This window comes from Marmota flaviventris, chromosome 3, assembly GCF_047511675.1.
Source record: "Marmota flaviventris isolate mMarFla1 chromosome 3, mMarFla1.hap1, whole genome shotgun sequence".
Taxonomy (NCBI): Eukaryota; Metazoa; Chordata; class Mammalia; order Rodentia; family Sciuridae; genus Marmota; species Marmota flaviventris.
This window is the reverse complement of record NC_092500.1, coordinates 107,058,983-107,076,133: the sequence shown is the minus strand read 5'-3', so window position 1 is coordinate 107,076,133 and position 17,151 is coordinate 107,058,983. Positions and strand designations below refer to the sequence as shown.

Here is a 17,151-nt window from a genome sequence, read left to right as displayed (position 1 = left end):
GGGAGGGATTATAAAGAGATAGGAAAGCTTTTGATGTTGGATATGTTCATAAACTTGATTCTGATGATGATTTCACAGATGTGTGGATGTGTGTGCATATGAGTGTAAGAAACTTCTTCAATTGCATATGTAATTATGTGTGGTTTATTTTATATCCATTTTACCTCAGAAAGAAATAAGAACAGTGTTCTAAAAGTAAATTTCTGGAAGGTGGTCACACAAGTCGAAAAATCACTGAAATAGACACTTAGGATATATGAACTTAAAGGTATTTAAAGTAGACTCAACAAAAGTTATTTAAAAAAAACAGACTATATGGAAACACACCTACATGTTAATAATTATTGGCTTAGGCTAGTACAATTACAGTGGAGTTTGTTGCTGTGTTCTTTATAAGTTTCCCTATTTTCAGGTTTTCCTAATTGGATATACCATTAAAATAAGAGGAAAAAAAAAACAAGAACAACAACAACAAAAAAAAAAAAACACTAAGCACGATATTTTAAATATGAAATGGAAGTTCTTCTGAAAATTTGAAGTCAATAAGATGGAGATGTGTTGGTGAAATAGTGACCCACTTGGCCCTAGAGAGGGAAAAACTAGTTGCAGAAGCATAAACCGTTCATGAGTCTACATTTTAGGAGCAATGGTACGTAAGTAAGCATAGAGCACCATATGGCAAACAGTGAATTGGTAGGCAGACCATAAGCAGGACCCGCAAATGTTGATTGGCCAGGTGCTGTGGCACATGTCTGCAGTCCCAATGACCCTGGAGGCTTGAGGCAGGAGGATCATAAGTGCAAGGTAGCCTGAGCAACTTAGCGAGTCCCTCAAAATAAAAAATTTTAAAAAAGAAGACTGAGAGTTTAGCTCAATAATAAAGTGCCCCTGGGTTCAATCCCCCGCGCTGAAAATAAATAAGTAAATACAATAAAAAAATAGAGTTGTGGGAGGTACTCTTTGATGCCATCATCATTATGCAAATTCATACAGTGATTGATTCATGACCCTTTTAAGGTCAGCATAAGTCCTGCTCTACATAAACGGAAAGACAACTTCTTAGGCAGTATTCCTAACTGTAAAAAATATGGTCTAAACTCCAATAGCTTTCTGACAAATTTCAGCAGCATTAAATTCAATTACACGAACAAATACAAATCTTGTCTCATACTCTTAATGAAAGTAGTTGGTTATTTTCTTAGTGCAACTATAGTATTTGTAAAAATGTTGCCTTCCTCCACAGAAGATAAACCTAACTCCTCTTTAAAAAGCAATTTCTCTCATAAACTGGATATATATACCTCTGGCATTTTTAGTCATAACATCTTGGTTATTTTAGAATAGATATTTTTGTTATGATTGTTAGCAAAGAATACCTGAAAGAAAAAACACTGGAAAGAAAACAACCAGAGAAATAGATCGTTTAAACAGATTTCGATAGCTCTTTCTGTAAAAGGATTTGCAGGAGCCCAGCGGCCCCAGGTTCCTGCTCTCTGGGACTTGGGAGGAACGGAAGAAAGGTTTTGCAAGTGTGTTGTTGGTGAGGCTCTTTGAGGGGTGCGTGACTGGGCTGTGTTGGGCACTCCTGTTATTTTCTCAGTCCTGTTACATCTATATTCGTTTCCTATATGCCCCCAAAGCTGCTGGTGTCTAAATGATTCCATTAACGGGGAAAACTGGAGACTCACAGAGTTTTAAGTTTTCTCCAAATCTTAGGTGAGAGTTCAGCAAATTGAAAATTAGAGTTCATTGTGTAGAAGTCACCTCATTTTTATCCCTTGATTTGCTTAAAAAATCATACATGCCTGAAATTGAGATCCCTTCTTTATACAATGTGTTTTTCAATACTCTGTCCTGCAAAACTCAAATGCTATCATCCCTCAGCATCCACAAGGCATTGGTTCCAGGACTTCCACGGATACTAAAACCTATAGGTGCTCAAGTCCCTCAGGTAAAATAGCATAATAGTTGCACATAACCTATACACATCTTCCTGTGTGTGCTTTAAATCATCTCTGTATTACTTATAATAACTAATATAACATGAATGCTATACAAACAGTTATACTATATTCTTTTAGTGAATAATATTCTTTGATCTGAGGTTGAATCTGCAGATAACAGAACCAAAATATATTGGAGGGTCAACTGTATAAGGTAGAATCCAGTCAGCCTTCCCTGAATTATGACCCCCCTATCAGGCCCTATCTCTGCATCCTCCTTCCTTCATTCTAATCCACATACTGAGCCTATGTCCAGCTCCTTCCATTCAGACTCACCCCCAGCGTCTTCTACCTTATTTCCTGAGAACCAACATAGAGCTCTTTCACATTTTTACAAGGCACCTAGTTTACAACCTCCCTTAACCCCTGTCTCTAAACTAGAGGCTGCTTCTTCCTAGGAAGTCAGAGCTGAAATGTTCCAACAGACATCAAATATCCAAGAGCTTAAATAAAATGTCCTGGAAGTGTTAGAAAGGAATGATCACTCGGGACATTCTGCAATTTTGAGAAATACCTATGAGCTTGGCAGAGCCCAAAGACATAAAGAGATAGCTTGGCCTCCTGGGGTCACTCTCCTGGCCGTCTTTAGCTTTGAAATTCCATGTTAACCAATATGGCTTATCCACCTCTATCTAGGGTTTGAGTCTATAACTGCTCTCTAGGAAGCTGGATAGAAGTTAGAACTTTAGATGAGGTGTACATTTTCTTAGAGTATGAAATTGTAGGAAGCACACATTCCCTTTTAGCTTACTGAAAGCTTCCCAGACATTGTCTCTTGAGGAAATGACCGTTCTCTGGGCTACAGGCCATTTAGCTTCCTTGGCAATCCTCATTCCCTTTTGAGTGGCACCAAAGTATTTACAAAAACACTAAAAATAGGAAATGCCTTCCTACTTCCCCCCCCCTCCCTTTTTTTTTTTTTAATCTGGGATGAATTTTTTCCATCTGTGCCAAGAAGCTGCTTAGATCTATGTTCTTTAGCTTTTAATCTTGTGATTAATCAGGAAAAGGCCATTGTATCATCTTTTCTTTGTAATGTCACTGGAAACTCTATTTTCATTTCATGCTGTCCATCTGTCATCCTAAACTTTTCTTGGAGTGCACAGAGCTGGAATGCATTGCTCTGTTTCTTTCATCTTTGCCTCGAAAGCCACCACTTTTCCCTTGCTTTCATTTCATGGGTGTAAGAATTGGATTTGCTGACCCTCCATCACCTCCAACACGCAGAATACAGTAGGATTCCAAACAACATTTTTATGCTTCCAAGCAACATCTTTAAATTAAAGTCTGTTCCATTTTCCTCTTGACCACACATTTCTATTGCCCCTTTCTGAATTACATCCCTGGTGTGGCAAGGTAATGACTTATGGGAACTGTAACTGATACAATTAATTCCAATTCCATCCCTGATTCCCAGGGACATGGTTTTGTGGCATGAATCAAAGACACCAAACAACCCCCTGTATTCAAGTTATCTCGTGTGGCTATGTTTTCATATTTTGATAAGCTGTGAGACTGTTCTTTGTCTGCACTGAATGTACCCTCTCTCTCTTGGGAGATCCAACTTGTGTTCCTGGTGAGCCTCCAAAAGGACACTCTGTACTTTGCATTATGAAGAATGGTGTCACTTTCCCCTTCAACATTCCTGTGCCTTCTATATTTTCAAACTGGAAACAACTGCCATAATGAATCTTTCCAACTTCCTCCAGTAGTCTGCGCCTTTGGTCAGTGCTGTAGTTTGGATCTGAAATTCTCCTAAAGGTCTCAGGTGTTGAAGGCATGGTTATCAGCGTATGGGGCTATTGGAAGGTGGTGGAAACTTTAGGAGAGGGACCTAGTAGAAGGAAATTTGGTAACAGGCTGATCCCTAGAAGGGGATTTGGGGATCTAGCCCCTTCCTGTATTTCTCTTTGCTTCCTGACCGCCAGGAGGTGAGCAATTTCCTCTACTCCATGCTCTCACCATGATGCACTGTGCCTCCTCCACAGGCCCATCTAGCAACAGGACCAAGTAACCATCTTCTCAAACTATGAGCCAAAATAAACTTTCCCTCTTATACGTTAACCATCTCAGGCATTTTGTCACAGTGACAGAAAGCTGACTTATATAGCTAATTGTAATATTTAAGAAATTATTTCAGTTAAGTTTTTGTACATACATGTGAATAGTGTTTTGCTGAAAGCCATCTTTACATTCTTGAAAAAGTAATAAGTTACTTCACCTGTTTTCATATAATTTGTAAAGAAACCTCCTATACGTTAGATTTATTTAATCTCCACAATAATATTTTAAGGAAGAGAATTTTGTACCAAATTTTAGACCAAAAAAAAAAAATCTTAACAGTGGAAACTCCAAGAAGCTAAACTGTCTAACCAGGACATGCTAATCAAAGCTGGTATTTGAACCAAGAATGTCCAACTTCAATTCCAAAGCACATGGACTAAATGATACTATTTTTCCTCAATCTAGGAGAATAAGAAAACAGCTTTCTGACATTGTATTGCAAATTCTGGCTGTTATAAGCAGGTGCCTCTGGAATTGCTCTGTCGTAGCACCGAGTATTAGGCAAGTCAGGATCAAATTGAGCATATCTTAGAAGTCTATGGGAGTAAACTGCTGTTGTTAAATTATAGCATTGATAGAAGAAAGCTTGGGAACAAGGCTGAATCTTCAGAAACAATTTGAGCCCCATGGCAGAGTGTTGGTCTACTCAGGTATCAGAGGTCCTGCCTACAGGTCTAGGCTTTGCTGCTGCTATGCTTAGACCACAGGTAAACTAATAAAACTCTAAGTGTCTCTGATTTTTCATCTGAAAAACAGTAGTAGGTACTTGCCTACTTTGGAAATGTTGGGTATTGTATGCAACATAGCAATACAGTGATACAACATTCTTAAAGATGATAAGAAGAAAAACTCTAATTGATATATTTATATATGGATATATAGCATGTTAACTTTTATACATTGATAAAACATTTTTATCTTCACATTAACATTGAAAATAATAATATAATCATCCTAATTTTGTAGCTTTGATCAGAAAAACTTGTAGGTTTGCCTTAGGGTATAGCAGGACTGGACACAAAGCAAGATTTTCTAATAAAGTGTTCCTTATGCTACACCCCTCTGTTAGACAGCTTTTGGTCGTAGTGACATGGTACTTGAGATAATCACCTTAAAAGGAGGAAAGATTTATTTGGGCTCATGGTTTTAAAGGTTTCCATCCATGATCACTTGGCCCCATCACTTTGGGACTGTGGCAAAGCTGAAGGTCCCAATATTCCCTGCAAATGCACACCCCCAGTGAACTACTTCCTCCAGCCAGGCTGCACTTCTAGTTTCCATCACCTTCCAATAGCAGCAGCAGCTCAGGGCCAAGCCTTAAATCCAGGATCCTGGAATATTTGGACATTCCAGATGCAAACTATAACAATCATACTCCACCTTACAGCACAATTAGGCATATTATTCCCAAAGAATACTTGATGAAAGGTGAAGACAGGGCTTATGCTTAATAATGGGAGTACACCATGAAATGCACAGAGAGGGTGCCAAGATTTGGGAAGACACGGATAACATTGTAATTCAGTGTAATTACAAATCAAGTATCCTTTATCTGAAATGCCTGGGACCAAAGTATTTCAGATTTTAATTTTTTTAAGATTTGGTAATGTTTGCATATTCCTAATATCTATAATGGTATATCTTGGAGACAGGACCCAGATCTAAATGCAAAATTCATTTGTTTTCACATATACTTTATACAGATGGCCTGAAGATATTTTTACACAATATGTTATTGTGCCTGTCTTTTGACTGTGACCTGGCACATGAAGTCAGCTGTGGCAATTTCTACCTGTGGTGTCATATCAACACTGAAAAAGTTTCAGGTTTTGGAGAACTTTGGGCTTTCAGATTAGGGATTCTCAGCTTGTACCACTGCAGTAGTGGATTCCACAGAAAGTAATGGAAAAATAGAATAGGGCTTTTAATGCATTGTAAGAGTAGACTTAAAGAGGAGGAGGTGAAGGAAGAGTTCCTGGAGATGTCATCTGAGCTCAGTCTTAAAAGATGACAAGAAATTGGCCAGACAGAGAGGTATAAGGGCCCCAATGATTTCTGTCTCCCCAGGTGTATTTTCTATAGCTTTCCACAGCTTTGGGTGTGCTTTAAGAGTCGCTAAATCCAGAGGTTTGCCTCTGCTTCAAATTCTTTCTAATGCCCAAACATCACTTTAAGTAGCTTCCTTCCAACTCCACCCCAGGCCTTGCCACAAAGAGTTGGGTTTCATGTACAGTCACAGAGGGCACTCGGAGACATCACGGGAACAGGGAGTAGAGGCCACACAGAAAGGCAGTGGCAAGATACTGGAGCTGCCAGCAGTGTGTGCTGGTGAGAAGTCTTGGACTGGGTCAGTGTTAGATGTGTCCTCCTTTTCTAAAGGCCTCAGTGCAGTGAGGAATCCAGGAGGGATTCTTGAAAGAAATGGTCTCATTTCCCAAATTTTAATTTGAAAGATTTGGGTGGTTTCTGTTTTAGTTTTTACTTTCCTCAGAAATCTTTGGAGGGACAGAATTTCATCCTTTCTAATTTAACCAAGTACCAATCATTTTTTTATTAAATGAAATTAAGGTAATCCAAGAAAGGGGGTTTAAATATTAGCTATCTCAGTGCACAGACCCTCCACCCATATTACTGTGAGAAGAAGATATGGATATCGCATACTCTTCTTTTTTCCCCCTCTCCAAGCTCTCTTCTACAGCCCGCCCCACCCGGAGGTTACAGAGTAGAGAACTAGACCAGAAAATTATTATAGGGAGTTTGCTTCTGAGAAGCAATAAAATGAAACCAAAGGCAAACATTCATTTCTTTTTCCAATTACACTGTCATGTGGATATTCCTGACCAAATGCTTTTACTAGCATTGGAAATGTTGTAACTAATTTTACAACATGACATGCATTTTGAAATTGGGACTTAGTCCAGATGGGATATTTCAACCACTTTGTCTTCTGTTTTTTGTTTTGTTTTTTTTTTTTCCCAATTGAATGGCATGTTCTGTTCAATGGGAACATTTTGCATTAATGATTGGGAAGATAGAGGTTTCAATAATATAAACATTATCTTTTCTAAGGGTGCTTAGATGGCACCAAAGTTTTAAAGGCAGTGCATTAAATAAAACTAAATACTAGACTTACAAGACAGAAAAAGTAGCTCTAGAAAATGAAGAAGATAGAATTTCTTTGCCAACAATGAGCTCAAAGACTACTTCATGGAAGTAGTGAAGGCTACTTCTATGGAATAACTTCATGTGGCATAGTAAACTATTGGGGGGGGACTTCATTTCTAGAAGAGTAAAAAGAAATCATGTATAAATTCATCTTTTCACAATAAGATTTAAGGACTGGCCAGCTGGCCACTTTATTAATAGAAATGGAGTTTTTATTATATGAATCTTTGTAGTATTTTTTATGTCAAAATATTTAAGGTCATAATAAAACTTTTCATCACCCTGAATAAACTTTTCCTGGGACCTCTGGTTCCTCGGAAGATAAGAAGCCCCTGCCACCAGGCTACTACTGTAAGCATAGCAGTCCCTCATCAAACTTTGCCTCTTGAGCTCTGAATAACACCTGCCTTCGACTCTGCCCTGATACTAGGGGATTAGTCACAGCATTGTAGCAGGAAAGAAAGTCTGGTCACCCTTCTGGGTTGATTTGCATCTGTGTTTGCCTCCCAAACTTGGAGACAGGGTATATGTCAAACCATCCCTCTACTCAGGCAAAAAACAAAACAACAAAATCATACCTTCTCAGCTGGGCTTGATGGCACATGCCTGTAATCCCAGTGGCTTGAGAGCCTGAGGCAGGAGAATCAGAAGTTCACAGCCAGCCTTAGCAATTTAGCAAAGCCCTAAGCAATTTAGAGAGACCCTGTCTCAAAATAAAAAGGGCTGGGAATGTGGCTCAATGGTTAAGCACCCCTAGGGTTCAGTTCTCGATTCCAAAAAGAAGAAAGAAAAATTGTACCTCTCAATGCAAAGAAAGTTTTAGACTTGTGAAATAGGTTCCACAAGTGGTTTCTTGCACTCAATTAAGTCAATAACCACTTATTTGTATCCATTACTCTAAACCAAGCAGAATATAATACCATATAAAGAAGGTGGGAGAGAAAGTGGGATGGATGAATGGATGAAAAGATACTTAGGGATATATATAGACATATAGCAGGGTGTGGTATTTGGAATCCAGTGTACTTCTTCTGGATTCCTGGAACTGACAAAGTTCAGAGGTGACTAGGGGGAAAAAACACAAATACCGCAACATTTATATCTCAGGAATTTTCCAGCTGTAATGCTAAAGTCAATTTCCCAACTCCCTGCAGAACCTACAAAGAAGTATTTTATCCTAATGCAACCATGCTCCCACCCACTCAATCACATACCCTCTTACTGTCTAATGATAGAAGAGTGGGACTCAAGGGAAAGAGAAGTCACATTTTAGAGGAATGCAAGTACCAAAAATGGCTCTTCCCTGCCCTTTCCAAAGCCCAAAACCAAGATCCCCAAGACAAACACTCATAAAATTTGGGTCATCTGTAGGAAGTGGACACTGATACCTGGTTTTCTCATTGTTTATCATTGTATTGACTCTGCTTCCCTGTGCGACCAGGGAACAGAGAAAAACAAAACTGAGAGGGCAGAGCAGGGCAGGGCGTGGTGGCAAAACCTAGGAGACCAGGGGCAAAGAACACTTCCATAATTTCCAAGTCTCCTCATTCTAAAGAGGTAGAGAAGATGAACCCTGGCCATGAGTTACGGGCCAAGGTGAAAATGAAAACCACAGACTTGTCAGGGCCACTTCAGTGTAAGTCAGAACGCTGCAAGTTAGGGCTGCTGCCAGCAGGGAGCCACTTGACAAGTGTAACTGAAATGCACACGGAGCTACTTACTATTGGCAGTCCAGTCAACTGCACTCACCCAAAGGTCATTGAGACTTTTTCGAGTCACCACCAACTGTACTGAGCCCATTAAAGATTGTCGTATTGTTAAAAATCTTTGAAATCACCCAAGAAAAAGATGGCCACCTTGCCACAGGCATTTAAGTAAGGAGAAGATACGTTTTCTCTTTCCTTCCTTCCTACACAGTGCCACAGAGACCAGCTCAAGGAAGGAATGCCTGGGAAACCAGCAACCCCTCCCCCTTCTGCTGACCAAGCCTCCAGAGCTTCATGTGCACAAGTGCCTGAATGTCCTGCAAACATGTCCGTGGGGATTACGGAGGAGGGGTGGGATTCTAAATCAGATGAAAAAGTTTTAATACTAAGAAAAGTGAGTCTTAAAAACCAAATAAATTATTATAATAATAGATGTAACTGAAAAGTTATAGAAGCAAAATGAAATGGCTTCAAGGGACCCTGATTTAGCGGGTGGCTCTACCACACCCAATTGTTAGAGAAAAGTAGGAAAACTAAACTCATCTACTACCCTAATAGATTAAGCCAAATAGGCAAACCCATTTACTTAAACTAACAACAGCATTGCAGTGCGGTGTGTGTGGTGACAGATGCACAAATATTATAACCAGGAATGAAGGAATGAACCCGTCTAAGGGCTCAGAGAACATCTTGGAACATCAGTTGACCTATAAACTAAAAGAGCATAAAGGACATGCAGTTGAGGGGAGTAGGATGTGCAAAGAGCCAGAGATATAAATAGTCTTGTGTATTTTGGAAACTAAGCAAAAGTAAAACAAAATATGCAAGGAAAAGTTACAAAGAGGCTAAAGCATAAGGTCTATGTTAGGCAGTATCACTTGCTATCTAAGAGAGACCAACACTAATTGGTAAAGATTGACAGGTAAAGATTTGATGGGTAAAGATTGATGAGACTGGACATTTGGGAGACTTAGTCATGTTCACCCTTTAGAGATTATCTTTGGCTTCGTCTCCACTGCCTGAGTTCAGTCCTTCAGGATACAAGCACCCTCCTTGAGAGCACAGCAAAAATATGTCTCGTTTTGTTTAGCACAGTTATTAATGGTGTTCCTTTCCTGCCTCAAAAGTATGTCAATCTGGACAATAAATTATAGTCTCTCTGTTTGTGAGTGTCCTTGTCTGTAGTCTTGAATGTCTTAAACCCCATCCTCTAATCCTCTCATTGCTATCATTGGGGATTTTGGAGAGAGACTTGGGGGAGAAAGTTGGCAGGATCTGTGTGTTAATGTGGGGTGAAGGAGATGAAGGAGTTGAAGATAATGCCCAGAAATCTGACTTGGGAACTGATGATTAATTAGCAGAAAGAGATTTGCCAGCTGAAGGTCACTTGAGGGTTTGTGATGATAGTTACCCTGGGAGCAACTTTGGATTTCCTTTCAGGGATCAAATATAGCACTTTGACCTACATGAAAAAGGATAGGGAACAATTGAAAAGTAAAATGGATTTTTTAAAGAGTAAGTAGATAAAAGGGGAAAATAATAGTGATAATCAAGAATCAAAAAGAAAACGGCTGAATCAAAATCCTGCATCCAGATTCTGGGCAGAGGGTGTGACAGCTGCTCTACTTACCTGTCAAAGGGCATGACATGGAGTATGCTTGCACACTCCACTCAAGGTGAAATCTCTGCCTTTGCAGAGAAGAATCTACCAACTGCATCTATGAACTGGTAACATATGTCACTTGTCAGCAACTCAATGCCAACGTAAGCATTGGCTTTGCAAGGAGAAATTTGAAAACTATGGGAAATAAGATGACAGGGTAGAATGAGAAGAGCACAGGAATCCAGAAGGCTTGGGCTCTGGTGGCTCTACCAGCAGCCTGGATGACCTTGTGCAAACGTTCTTTTTCTCCAGACCTCAGCTTTTATCATCTATAAATTTTATATATTATTAACTGTTTCTGGATTTGGTTAAGGTTAATATAATAACTTCATATCTGAGAAGTCCAGTGTAAACTGTTAAGTGCCATGTATTTATTGATTTATTTTATTTTTGCAGTTCTGGGGATGGAACCCAGGGCCTTATGCACACTAGGCAAGCAGTCTGCCATTGAGTTACACCCCCAGTCCCTAAAGTGCTACTTAAATGTTACATTTTGGTATTTTATTCATTCTTCATTTTTTTATCTTTTAAATTTTATTTATTTGTTTATTTTGGTACCAGGGATTGAACCCAGAGACATTTAACCACTGAGCCACATCCCCAGCCCTTTTTCATATTTTATTTAGGGAAAGGGTCACACTGAGTTGCTTAGGGCCTTGCTAAGTTGCTGAGGCTGGCTTTGGCTTTGAACCTGTGATCCTCATGCCTCAGGCTCCTAAGCTGCTGGAATTGTGCATCACCACACCTGGTATGATTTTTTTTTTTAATTACATAGGTAATGGAAGTTTACTTTAGTTCTATTCTGACACAGGATTCTTCCCTTTTGAGTGTTTCCACATTCTAAATTCAGGAAAGATGCATTCAATTACAGCAAACAAGTTTGCAGTTCATTATAAATCAGAACTCCCTCAAATACCATTAACTCTGCCTCTGATTTTCGTAGCACATTGGCCTATGATTTATACTTCAGAGGTCTACTCTATGAGTCCCACAGTGGACTCTGAGTAGGCTGGTCCTTTCATCAGTAGATGAGTAACCACCTGAGCAGGGCAGGTGGCATAGGCCTCCTTGAAGAGCTTTGTCCTGTCCCCTTTGCCTGGATTTCCTTGCAAGTTAGGTAGTAACAGATGGAAATGAATGGATTGTCCTTGTCACCATTTCTGCTCATTGGTCATTCCTGGGTCCAAATCCTATTTGTTGTTCAAGTTGGTTTTGGAAAGTTTTATTGGACACACAAAATTGATGGTATAAACCTACCCTTTCCAAGATATTGGCACTAATTACCTCTATAACAGGTATGGGAGCTAATGAAGAAAGGTACTTCCTATGTAACAAAGCAAAAAAGAATCATTCTGCTAGTGCCAGGGAGTAAATTGCTGCCATTTGAGACTTACATTAATTCTTTCAGGCTACTGCTATGCAGTGTAATAAAAGGGGCAATTTATCAAATGGTATCTTAATGACCTAGAAGGGTTAATGCACCTTTAGTGGAAGATTATACTCTTTTTCCCCAGTAAAATCATGGTGATTTTTTCACAGTCATTTAGGTTAGAATATAATGCCATTGTCCCCAAAAAGTAAGAGAAAAAGATTAGTGGAAAAAAACAAGGAAAGGGAAAAACAGAAATAGAATTCTTATATTGTCATTTTAATATCTGCTTCATGGGGGGAAAAGAATTTCCCCCAAATCATACTCTTTGCTTGCCCTTCTACCTCATACCCCCTCAGTCCAAAAACACGCCTAAATAAAAATTGCCATCATTTTAAATCAAAGCACATTTGGGACCCAGGTGAGCTCACAATGGGAAATGATTGGAGTGGTCAGGAAGAGTCTTTAATTAAAGATGCCATTGACAAGATCACAATGGCTCTGAGTGTTGCTAATAGATCGGAATGGAAGGTCCACCTTAATTCAATAAGAGAAAGTCACTGTTCTGTGGGTTTGATTACACATTGTAAACGGACACCACATGCTGTAATTATTTTTATTTGTATGCACCCTCTCTTTTATTGCCCATGCTGGAACTAGAAATAACCTGTCCTATTAAGATATTTAATATATATCATCCTTTCCACTTCACGTAGTTATAGCCTAATAAAAACTCCAGGAGAAGAAGATACCAGCCCACACTGAGGCTGCTGCCATACTTTCTATAACAATCCTACACGGCCCTTTGCAAAATTGCACCATGAACTTCCTGTTTTTCCCGTGTTATAATCTTTAAATGAAACCATAACAACTTCCCAGGACTCCATAAAGTTACATTCAGATCTGGAGCCCTGCTCTGGAAATCAGAATAGGGGCTCACGATGCTGAAACACTGAAGATAATCCAACGCCAAACGGATACCTTGACCAGGTTGCTAAGTGTCTGGGAGACTACATTGGATGGAGGCTGGGGGGATGCAGCAGAGGGTCTCAAGAGAAGCTTGGTGATAAGCAAAGAATGGCTCCCAAAGTATATCCACATCCCTCTCCCTGGAACCTGTTGATATTTTATTACTTTACCTGTTTTTTTTTTTTTTTTTAAAGAACTTGATAAATTTAAAGACCTTGAGAAACAGAGATTATTGTTGATCATCAAGGGGGAACTCAATGCAAGGTTCCTTCTAAGAGGAAGACAGGAATTTCAGAGTCAGAGGACTGAAGATGTTCTGTTGCTAGCTTGAAGAGGGAAGAAAGCACCTTGAGCCAAGAACCTCCATGAGGGGTGCAGACCTGCCAACCCCTCTATTTTTGCTTTTAGCTCAGGGAGACCTCTGAGCTATAGAACCATGAGATAAATTTGTCCTGATCCAATAAATCTCTGGTGTAGCCATAATATAAAACAGAAGCAAGTCTCTATCTTTTCCATGTTATCTACCACAAGGCCCCCAAGGCATTATCTGCTCTCTATGACTGTAGTCACAACAACTCTCATGCCAGTATTTTCCCTTAACATTCCAGGTTCAGGGCTGTGAGTGTAACTCAGTGATAGAGGAAATGCCTCGCTTGTGTGAGTCCTGGGATTCATCCCTAGGACCATTAAAAAAAAAAAAAAAATCCAGTGTTGAGAATATGCCCCAGGGAACATATTCCTTTTCATTCCATTTCCCACCAGCATCCCTTCTCAGATTTACCTCAGAGTTGCCATGTGACCTTAGGTAGGGCATTCCACCCCATGCAGTTCTCCTAAACAATGAAGGTGTTGGTCCTGATTACTCCTAGGTCCTTCCCCAGCCTAAAATGAAATGATTCTATGAAATTGGATTCAGAGTTTTTCCAGAGTAGTTTGTTTTCCCCACTCAGAATGTAAATGAATAAACAACATAGCAGATATTAAAACATGTCACGGTGGCAGGATGCATAAATCCAGTCTTCTCCTTCCCCCATCTCTCTCACAGGGAGCCATCATTTCACTTTTAAAACAAGCTCAACACAAGCCCAACACTGCATGAAAGATGAGGCTCAAATTGTATCTAGGAGCTGGTGATTTGCACATGATTTGTGATTCCCTTAGTATATTAATTGGTAAACACCCTATGAATGTGTGTGTAAATGAAAGCCATTTAACATATGCAAACAGTTTAATCTCTCAGTAGGTTGTTGCTCAAATTTCACAAATTCAGATACTTATTCCTCTGTGTATGTCGTTTCCCTCCCACCTCACCCCGCCTGCCTCGTGCCATCCCCTTCCTGTGATCCTATTTTAGATAATACCATGCGGGTGACCCACATCTTTAAACTCTTTAATAGTAGAGGCATATGCTTCTGTCCTCAGAGAATTACGCATGTTGCTGGTTGTAATCCCTGTTCTAACTGCTCCTTTCCCTGCCCCAACTAATGGAACATAATGGCTTGATGAGCTATGTCATTATTCCCAGTTACTGCTAATCAACCCCCAACCTGACATCCTTGCTTATGAATATACACAGAACTTAGAAAAGAGGGAGACAGAGAATTGTCCCCTGGCAGTCGAATTTTCTGTCACAGTAACATCAGACCAGGCTTCAATAATGAGCCTTTCAACTTGACCAGCATCCAGATTCCATTTTGAAAGCCTACCTTTGCTTGTCAAAACACCAGGCCCTCACTGCATGAGCTATTGCTTTCCACATTTCCTCAAGAGTCACACAATGCTTAAATGTTAGTGACAGGACCTCTTTGCATGTAGGGAATGCAAGTAAAGAAGTATGGGTTCCATGCCCCTGTTGTAAAACTACTGAATCCATATCTTCTTGGGTAGAGTCCAGAAATAGAATATTAGGTAAGCCCCCAAGGAATTCTGAATCATATTCCAGTTTTAGAACCACTTAAAGATGAAAAGCAAGCAGTCTGTTATGATAAAGGAAAGATTTTACTCCACTCCTTATCCTCTGTTCGGCTCCTCACCTCCTATTCTCCCTTTCCAGATGTCTCTTTTCTTGAATAATGCATAGAAGTTACCAGAATTAAAGTCCTCAGGATATGTAGTCATGGTGTTAAGCTGGGCTGATGAGAAAAGGCTGCATTTCAAGGGCTCAAGCTATTCCTGAGGTCCTATGATATCATTTTCTTGAAGCTGATCAGAAATCCCTGGTCAGAACAGATGAGTAGAAAAGGTATCTGACTCCAAGAAAACAAAAGAAACCCTAAACCCTTGATTTTTATACATAGCAGTCTTAGCACCCTAAGTCAAAATCTGAGATTTTAATGGAGAGAAAAAGAAAAGAATTGTTTAGAACTATGTCTTCTTAGTAGAAAACTGTAGGAGGCTGGAGCTACCTTGCTTTTTGAACTCTTAAGACTACAGCTTCTATCTCTCTGCCTTTTTATGTCTTTCCATTAAAATATGATTTAATTATGTATCGACCCAGGGCCTGACAGAGTCAAACTATCATTACTCTCCTGCCTGGATTCCTGAATGATACTCTGGCTAAAGGTGATCAAACCTACATTAATCTATAATATAGACCATAGGAGGAAGGCAGGGAATGGTAATTGCCAAGTGCAGCATGGCAGACAATAGCAACAATGAATTCCTCATCTCAAAATTCGGAAGTAGGAACTGTTTTTTTGTGGGTTCTTTTTTTTCTCCTTGAAGAAAATGACATTTTACTAGTTTAACATCAGGTCAAGAAATATTGAGTGCAGAAGCAAAATGTAGGGAGATATACCTCCGACCTGCCATAGTTAACAGTTGTAATACCCATACCTTCTTCAACATCAGCAGCCCCTTTCATTGGCATTGGTGCACAGATGGGTGCAGGAGTATTAGTTACTACATGGTGTGGTTTGGACCATCACCAGGAACAGCTGCGTTACCTCCATCTCCCTCCAGTACATATTTTAATACAGTAGTCAGTGACCTTGCCAATTTCATTGTAAGAATTCTGGAAAAATAATCTTCATTCATTCAAAAAATTATTTTATTGTGATATAATTTTAAACTTATTTCATTGTTGCAAGAACTGTCTAAAGAATTCCTTCCTCTTACATTTACGTTCATGAATGTTTACATTTTATCATATTTTCTATATTTTTTTCTCTCTTCTCTCTCTTTATACATGGTGCATGCACATGTGTGTGCACACACACACAGTTTCTTTTTCAACCATCATGAACAAGATGCCCTTATATAATCTCCAAAATAAGAAATTATATAACTACAGCATTGTTATAGAAATCAGACAATTAACATTGAACATTAAATAGTATTGATAAAGTATCCACACACCAGGTGTCCAAGTCATGTATTTTATAGAAAATGAAAATCCAAGTCCATTAGTTAGATTCAGTTGTCATGTGTCTTTAGTCCCCTGTAATCTGCAATAGTTCCTGAGTCTGCCTTTGTACTTTATGACATTGATGGTTTTTCAGCGTACACATCAATTATATTATAGAACTGGCTCCATCTGAGCTTGTGTATTTCCTTATGATGAGACACTGGTTGTGCTCTTTGGGCGGGAATGTCACAGGAGGGATGCGGCATCCCATTGGGAGCTGTATTCTGCCCATTCATCCTGTTCTTGACAGCATAAATTTTGATAATTTGCATTAAGTATTGTGTACAAAAATTCTCCATTGTGAAATAATATTTTACTTTTTGTAATTAGCAAGCACTCTATGATGGGTTGCTTTGAGACCAAGCACGTACTTCTTTCTACTCTTCAAACTTGCTCCCAATAGGTTAATGTACATTTATGATTTATGATTGAATTGAGTATTAATGTGGTTGATTGCTAAATGATGGTTCTCTACATTCATTAGTTGGTTTTCTATTGAATTAAGAGTTTTCACATTCATTTATTTTCTTCAGTGTATTTTGTGGATTCTTATATTACTCAATGGGTTGTAATACTTCTTTATTATTATTTACTTTTTTACTCAAGGTGTTTCAGATTTGATCACTGGAAACTACTTCAAACTGGCTCCTATGTTCTGTCAAAAATATTTTGAGTGTTTACAACCACTGTCTATCAGGCATTAAGGATACACTGATAAACATTTTTTTAAAAAATTAACCAGGCATATTAATACACACCTGTAATCCCAGCTACTCTAGAGTCTAAAGCAAGAGCATCATAAGTTC

The 17,151-nt window shown here is 39.2% G+C and overlaps 1 protein-coding gene across 1 annotated transcript in view; it reads left to right on the top strand.

Annotated features, from left to right (window-relative positions):
• Positions 1-17,151, top strand: part of Unc5d (unc-5 netrin receptor D) — a 278,883-nt gene that overhangs the window by 216,135 nt on the left and 45,597 nt on the right. The gene's annotated exons all lie outside the window — the stretch shown is intronic.